The sequence below is a fragment of the Cucumis melo genome, unplaced genomic scaffold, assembly GCF_025177605.1.
Source record: "Cucumis melo cultivar AY unplaced genomic scaffold, USDA_Cmelo_AY_1.0 utg002020l, whole genome shotgun sequence".
Lineage (NCBI taxonomy): Eukaryota > Viridiplantae > Streptophyta > Magnoliopsida > Cucurbitales > Cucurbitaceae > Cucumis > Cucumis melo.
This window is the reverse complement of record NW_026124898.1, coordinates 7,821-15,000: the sequence shown is the minus strand read 5'-3', so window position 1 is coordinate 15,000 and position 7,180 is coordinate 7,821. Positions and strand designations below refer to the sequence as shown.

Below are 7,180 nucleotides of genomic sequence, written 5' to 3'. Positions count from 1 at the left end.
TCTTTCTACTAAGACGGAGAGCGGTAAAGAAAATTGAAAAAAAAAAAAATCAAATCGCACCATCTCTGTAATAGGTGAATGCCTCTTTTTCCCCGGAAGTTGTCGGAATTATTCGTAATAAGATATTGGCTACAATTGAAAAGGTCTTATCGATAAAATTTCCATTTATCCCACCAGATCTAGGCATCGGTAACAACCCCATTCTATAATTTCTTTTAATTACCTCTCGTGAGAAAATGATCCCACAAACAAAGGAATTGCATAGTACGAAATAACATAAAAACGGATTCATTAAAAAATCCCACTCGATATTAAAATTGTTTCTTTTTGATTTCACAGGAATCAATAAAAGAGAAGAAATATTTCAATCCGGTTAAATTTCATCCAAATGTAGTAGGATCAGAATGAAGAGAACTATTCTGATTTCAGCGAAGTTGAAGAAAAAAAGAATTTTATTTATCTGACTGGGGTAATTCTAGAAGTTTTTTGATTGAATTATGATACAAAAAAGAGCAAAAAGAATCGAATAATCATTCTATGATTCATAACTTGTGACTAGATATATGTATGGGATAAACAGTTGTTGGTGAAAAATCGAAAACTGTAAAAGTCGAATTTTTAGAAAAAAGGAATCAGTTTAAAAAACTAAATAGAATCATGAGCTAAAAGTATCCATTAAACATAGTTAAAAAAAAATTATTTGTATAGTTAGAATTGGTTGGACGTGCCTATCAAAAAAAAAATTGAATATTAATGACTCACTATTAACTCGGTTTCTGGGCCATAATCATTCTGTAGGAGAGATGGCCGAGTGGTTGAAGGCGTAGCATTGGAACTGCTATGTAGGCTTTTGTTTACCGAGGGTTCGAATCCCTCTCTTTCCGTACTAATTCAACAATGTTACTGACCACAATGTATCAAATCAAATAACAATCGATACTATTATTCCAACGGTTAGACCTTTATGGATTCTTTATTTCGAATTTTTGTGGTACGGAAACGAAAAGACTGGAAAGAATGCACAAGAGATGAAAATCCCCCTACCGATCAATGATAGATGAATGATAGAAAAATTTCCGGATCAAAACCTTACTTTCCTTCGGTCTCTTTACTTAGACTTCGGCGAAGGGGAGGACGAAATTGTCCGAACCCTTGTTTTTTAGTTAGGTTTAAGTCTGACGAGAATAATATTCTACAACGAGCAATTCATTTATTTTTAAACTGACCCATTTACTATCTATTATTTGATTGACTAATCCTTTATATTGCAATGGCTGAAGAGTCAAATGTTTTGGCAATTCCTGAGGGGGGGATGAATCAAGATAATTTTGAATCAGTGTTCTCGATTTTTTTTCATCTTTTGCTGTAATAATATCTCGGGGTTTGCACCGATAACTTGGTATATCCACTATAGAACCATTAACTAAAATATGTCTATGATTAACTAATTGTCGGGCTTGAGGAATAGTCGAAGCCATACCCAATCGAAAAAGGATGTTATCCAAACGCATTTCAAGTAATTGTAGTAAAACTTGACCCGTTGATCCTTTGGCTTTTCCGGCGATACGAACGTATTTAAGTAATTGTCGTTCTGTAAGACCATAATGAAAACGCAATTTTTGTTTTTCTTCTAAACGAATACGATATTGAGATTTTTTACCGGAACGCGATTGGTTTTTAAGATCGTTTCCGGTTTTGGGCCTTTTACTAGTTAGTCCCGGTAAAGCCCCCAGACGGCGTATTTTTTTGAAACGAGGCCCTCTGTAACGCGACATAAAGACTCCTTATTTTATTTTATTTAAATTTCATAAACATTTTATTTTATTTAAATTTCATAAACTTAAATGAAAACTAAATGATAAATATTATAAATGAAGTGAAATCCAGTAAAGTATTGTACTACAAAACAAAGAATAATTAGATAACTTGGATCAATATCCGGATCCTATTGTATATGTAAATGATATAAAAAAGTAAGAGTTCCTTTCTTGATTTGTTCTACAGAAATAGAACCCCTCCTTTAGTCATAAAGGTAAGTAAGTTCCTACGACATCATAGATCGGTGACCTTTGAAAAAGGGTAAGAAGTCGTTTCTTTATTTATTTGATTTATCAATTATGTCAAAAATAAAATCAATAGAGAAAAGCCGGCTATCGGAATCGAACCGATGACCATCGCATTACAAATGCGATGCTCTAACCTCTGAGCTAAGCGGGCTCACATAACAGAAATGTTACATGCATAGTAATTTACTAAATTACTGGGATCTTAGCTATTCCTAATTAATATGAATATAGAATCTAATTTCATTTCAAATAAATATTCAATATTGGAATTGTTCTATTATAGAACATAATAATTAATATAACGATTAATAGAATATAGCGATAGAAAATTTTGATCTATTTATCAAATGGATGTGTATCAATAATTAATGTGTTAATCTTAATTGCATTTAATGCAATTGAGATGATAATGAAGCGTTTCTATGTTTTCATTCTGAAAGGTGGAAGATAAGACGAACAAGGGAATCGACCGTTTAAGTATTAAATTTTTTACTAAAAAAATAATAGAAAGAGGGGCAAATATATATGTTCATATATCTATCTATATTGATATATATTGAATTGCAGATACAGAAATGATAGAATCATTTTGGATCGGAACAAATATGGGTCTCCGATAGAGAAGAGAGAGATGAAAGAAGATAGACAAGAAATCCAATAGGAGGAAACACTTTTCAATAGAGGAATCGGTATTCTAATGACTTGAGTGGTTCCAGTATAATACAAATGAAAGAAAACGGGGAAGGACATCATAATGCGATACTAATCTTAAAAGAGGGGGATATGGCGAAATCGGTAGACGCTACGGACTTAATTAGATTGAGCCTTGGTATGGAAACCTACTAAGTGATAACTTTCAAATTCAGAGAAACCCTGGAATTAAAAATGGGCAATCCTGAGCCAAATCCTTTTTTCCGAAAAAAAAGGGTAGGTGCAGAGACTCAATGGAAGCTGTTCTAACAAATGGAGTTGACGACGTTGCGTTAGTAAAGGAATGAATCCTTCCATCGAAACTCCAGAAACGATGAAAGATAAACGTATTACGTACTGAAATACTATATTGATTAATGACAACTCGAATCTCTATTTTTTATATTTCTATAATTTTTTATATTTATATTTATATATATATATAAAATTATATATAAAAATGAACGAATTGTTATGAATCGATTCCAAGATCTACAAGTTGAAAAAATAATCGAATATTCATTGATCAAATCATTTACTCCATCATAGTCTGATAGATCTTTTGAAGAATTGATTAATCAGATCGAATAGAATAAAGATAGAGTCCCATTCTACATGTCAATAACGACAAAAATGAAATTTATAGTAAGAGGAAAATCCGTCGACTTTTAAAATCGTGAGGGTTCAAGTCCCTCTATCCCCAAAACCCTAAAAAGGCCCGTTGGCCTCTTTAATTATTTATCCGTTCATTAGCAATTCAGACTTTGTTATGTTTCTCATTCATTCGACTCTTTCACAAGCGTATTTGAGCGGAAATTTGATTTCTTATCACAAGGCTTGTGGTATATATTCTATATGATAGACGTACAAACGAACATCCTTGCGCAAGTAATCTGTGAAATTTGAATGATTAACTGTCTACTGTACTGAAACTTCGAAAGGCTTATCCAAGCCCTGAAATTTCGTATATCTTCAAAAAGAAGACTTTGGAATACCTTTTTTCTTATTTACAATTGACATAGACCAAAGTCATCTATTAAAATAAGGATAATGTGTCGGAAATGGCCGGGATAGCTCAGTTGGTAGAGCAGAGGACTGAAAATCCTCGTGTCACCAGTTCAAATCTGGTTCTTGGCACATCATGAATTTGTATGAGTATCTATTCTACGGATTCATTAATAATATAGATCATGAAAAATACTGATACATGATGATGTCTGGAAATCTACCCTTTAACTAAACTATATATATTTTTTACTCTATTTATAGATGTCGAAAATAGACAAGTAAAGATAAAGAGGATATTTATAGAAATATGTAAAGGATGTATATAGATATGTAAAAGAAAAGAATTTTCTTTTGTTTCCTCTTCTTTTTTATTTGTTCATACTCTGTCTCCTGGCGTTCAATTCCTATTTTATACATATTTGAAAGTTTCAATTAGTTCCTTATAAGACCCAAAAGTCTAGTCTAGGGGAGTTGAAAGGCGGGAATGGCCAAGATTCATCTCAGATACAGTACAAATAGAATCCGATTCTCTTTTCATATTATATTTCTTCATTTCACCCTATGTGACTTTTTAAAGCACATCTATAAGTCATATGCGTGATACATAGTTCATAATGCAGAACTCATTTAGTTCATCCTATTAGCTTGTGGCTCATCCAAAATAAGTATCTTACAAATTGGATAATCTCACCAAATCTCTAATTGTATTTTTTTTAATCAATAATAATAAGATGAATGAGACTTCAATTACTATGCTATATCTATAAGAGAACGTAAAAATGTATTTGAATATCTTGAGTTGTCGAAGTGAAGATTAGTTTCGTATTATTTAATGAGCATCTTGTATTTCATAAAAATTGGGGGCAATATAATCCTTACGTAAGGGCCATCCTACCCAACTTTCAGGCATTAAGATACGCTTTAGACGTGGATGATTATCATAAGAAATTCCCAACATATCATAAGATTCCCTTTCTGGAAAATCCGCACTTTTCCAAACCCAGAAAACAGACGGAATTTTAGGATTTATCCTTGCGGCAAATACTTTTATGCATACCTCTTCCGGTTGATCTATACCATACTCGATTCTCGTAAGATGATACACACTAGCTAACAGTCCGCCTGGTGCTACATCATAAGCACATTGGGAACGTAGATAATTGTAACCATATACATATAAAATGACTGCAATGGAATGCCATTCCTCGGGCTTTATTTGTAAAGTCTCTATTCCTTGGTAATCGAAACCCAAAGATCTATGAACCAGTCCATGTTTGACTAGCCAAGAAGACAAATTACCCTGCATCTTCTCCCCCCCCCATTTTTTTATTTTTATTTGTATAAGTATTTCCCATTTACAATGAAAAATTGATGAAGATTCACTCGTTCTTTGCTTTGTTATTCTGTACAAAAAAAGTATACGGCCTAATTTACTAATTCGTAGGAAGAGACTGCACTTTTGTATTTGAAAAAAGTTTCAGGAGGGATGATCTCTGAAGTAGATGATGGTTGATAGAGTAATCCTTGATCGTAATTTCCAGTATTAGTACTTGGGCCAACATGAAATTTGTGATTGGTAGTAAAACACCGATTTTCCTCTTGAGACTTAATTCGATCTTCATAGATTTCTCGAGATATTTTCTTACGAAGTTTTGTTATAGCATCTATAACAGCCTCGGGTTTAGGCGGACAACCCGGCAAATACACATCGACAGGAATTAACTTATCGACTCCCCGAACAGTACTATAAGAATCGGTACTGAACATCCCTCCTGTAATTGTACATGCTCCCATAGCAATAACATATTTTGGTTCAGGCATTTGCTCATATAATCTTACTAAAGAAGGAGCCATTTTCATTGTTACCGTACCCGCTGTTAAAATTAAGTCTGCCTGTCTAGGACTAGATCTTGGTACCAGTCCATAACGATCAAAGTCGAATCGTGAACCTATTAATGAAGCGAATTCAATGAAGCAACAACTGGTACCATAGAGAAGCGGCCATAAACTGGAGAGTCTTGACCAATTTGAAAGATCATTTGATGTAGTTGAAATAACTGAAGTTTGGGTTGTTCGATCAAGTAAGGGAAACTCGATGGAATTCATAACTGTCTCAATGTTTTTTTTAATTGTCTGAATATTCAAAAACTAAGACCATTCCAATGCTCCTTTTCGCCATGCATAAACTAAACCGACAATTAGGATAAGCACGAAAATTAAAGCTTCTATAAAGACGGATACCCCTAATACATCAAAACTCATTGCCCACGGATAAAGAAAAACTGTTTCAACATCAAAAACAACAAAAACTAGAGCAAACATATAATAACGGATTCTAAATTGTACCCAAGCATCGCCCATTGGTTCTATTCCCGATTCATAACTCGAAAGTTTCTCTGGCTCTTTGCTAAGAGGGGCTAAAACTCCAGAAATTAGAAATGCCAAAATAGGAATAAGACTTGATATTATTAGAAATACCCAGAAAATATCATATTCGTAAAGCAGAAACATAAACGTACTCCTATCAATGTGGAAAATATACCGGATTAGTCGATCGGTACATGTCTCGTTTGAAGATTCATCCACTATAATCCTATTTATATAATATCTATTATATCCATAATAAATATATATTAAATATTATATATTTATATAGAGAGGATACATATAGTCGGAATTTCCATTTAGGAACTTTTAGTGATTGAAGAAGGAAAGAGAAGACGACTACTTTAGTTTTGTGCTTTACTAGATAAGGTATACCAACAGAAAAGCCTATTTGAGAATGTTTACAATGAAAGTTACCAAAGATCTTCGTTTCTCAAACTCTAGCTTGTCCACAAATAAAATACAGTAAGTCGTTCCTAGATCCATGTGATTTACTAGTGCATTCGATTTGCATTGGGTTATGGTGGAGTTTTTAACCGGTTTCATGTCATGATTTTGACTCCAAAAATTTACTAGAATTGGGTAGGTATCCCAAAGAAAAGAAGTATTACTAATTTCTTGATTTTGTATGGGAAAATAGGAAAATTTTCATATGTAATTCATCTACAAAGATAAGACATTAATGATGAACCAAATCAAGTGGCCAATTACAAACAATACAAACAATAATGAGGAAAGGAAAACGATTCTATTTTTGAATTATTAATAATATAGGGCTATACGGACTCGAACCGTAGACCTTCTCGGTAAAACAGATCAAACTTATTATTATCAAAATGATTTGAACTGTTTCAAAGACCCAACATGCATTTTTTTGCATTGGGCTCTTTCATTAACTGTTATAAATAAGTTAGTCTACCATATTTTTTCTTGACAGAAAGAAAGGGAGATGGTTCCATGTGCTCTGATTCATTATTTTGATTCGAATCTCGGAGCACTACCAAAGTTTTTCAAAGAAGGGGTTATCCTGA

At 33.0% G+C, this 7,180-nt stretch overlaps 2 non-coding genes across 2 annotated transcripts; one reads left to right on the top strand and one right to left on the bottom strand.

The window, feature by feature from the left end:
- The first annotated feature begins 797 nt into the window (after window positions 1-797).
- TRNAS-GGA (transfer RNA serine (anticodon GGA)) lies at window positions 798-884 on the top strand. The gene has a single exon. It is a non-coding gene; the product is annotated as a tRNA-Ser (tRNA).
- Window positions 885-2,144: 1,260 nt separating this feature from the next.
- On the bottom strand, window positions 2,145-2,217 carry TRNAT-UGU (transfer RNA threonine (anticodon UGU)). Its single transcript has one exon. It is a non-coding gene; the product is annotated as a tRNA-Thr (tRNA).
- Between the last annotated feature and the right edge of the window lie 4,963 nt (window positions 2,218-7,180).